Source organism: Crocodylus porosus, unplaced genomic scaffold, assembly GCF_001723895.1.
Source record: "Crocodylus porosus isolate Cpor-Errol unplaced genomic scaffold, CroPor_comp1, whole genome shotgun sequence".
Taxonomy (NCBI): Eukaryota; Metazoa; Chordata; order Crocodylia; family Crocodylidae; genus Crocodylus; species Crocodylus porosus.
The window spans coordinates 2,256,509-2,257,860 of NW_017728904.1; positions in this window are offsets into that span (position 1 = coordinate 2,256,509).

Here is a 1,352-nt window from a genome sequence, read left to right on the forward strand (position 1 = left end):
GCCTCCCTCAGCCGCCCAGGGCCGGAGCTGCGCCGCCCTGCCTGGGCTCGCGGCCCAGAAATGAGGAGGGGGCTGCAGGCAGCAGGGATGCATTGACAGCACCGCTCTTCTGCGAGGGGAGGGGGCTGCCCTGTGCCTCCGCTCCCCCAGCCCCGCAACACCCCTTGCCGGCTCTTTCCAGCCCCGGCCTCCCCTCGGCCCGGCGCAGGGGTCCTGCCGGCCCCTGGGGGTACTGCCCAGTGCCCAAGGCTGGGGCCCCATCCAGAGGGCCCTGTGCTCTCTGCCCCCCAGCCAGGCAGCCTTCCCCCACGGTGCCATCTGGCTGATGGGACCCAGCCCCTGGACTGTTTGCAGCTATTAGACACCCCCAAGCCCCTGCCCTGTCCCAGCTGTGTGCATCAGCAGCATGCCTCAGAGATGAGGGTCATATAGCAGCCCAGAGGACATATCACAGGAAGAAACAGAATTGGGGCTGGGGAAAGAGGGGAAGGCTGGGCTCCTCCTTGGACTCTTCTGGGGGGAGAGGTCAAGAGCAGCACTCAAGTGAGGACAGAGAGGAGTGCAGGGAGCCTGGGTCAGGCCCCGGCTCAGCATCATCCAGCTCAGCCAGGCTGGACCCCACTCAGCTGCCTTCCCACCAGGATAGGCCCAGCCCCAACCCGGGCTACAAAGCGCTCCAAGCTCCACAGCCATTTCCCACGTTCAGTTTATTTTTATCCTTTAGTACAAAAGTTGCAGGCTGGCAGCCCCTGGAGCCAGTGCCCCCAGCCTTGCCCCAGCCCTGTAGGGCCCCTTGTCCCAGAAACACAGCCCACCCTGGGGTCCCTGCAGCCCCATTGCCTGGGACACAGCCAGCTGCTCAGGGAACAGGCAGTGGCAGGAGAAGACAGAGTCCTATGGAAGCAACGATGAGGTTGGGGATTTGCTCCCCACTAGCGCCACTGGCTTCTCCTCCGCTTCCAGCGGCAGGGCTCCGACTGAGCGCGTCGCCCCAGGCTCTCACCCACGTGCTCCAGGGACCTGCACAGAGCTGGGAACAGCCAGTGGGGAAAGTGGAACCGAACCAAGCAAAGGAAAGTGCAAACAGAGGAGGGGAGAGTGCCCAGGCCTTTACCTTCCCTCCACACCCCTCGCCCCAAGCTGCGGAGCTGTCCCCACACCAGTAGCAAGGAGCCAGGAATGCGGCTGCCCTGAGACCATGCCCAATTACTCACCACATTCGCTACAGGGAAAGGGGAATTAGGCTCCTTCATGGGGCGGCACAAGAGCCAGCCTTGGCTTGGACTGCGGTGCACAACGGTGGCAAAGCTGTACAGCCATACTCTGCCAGTCACCTCCAAACCATTAGGTTA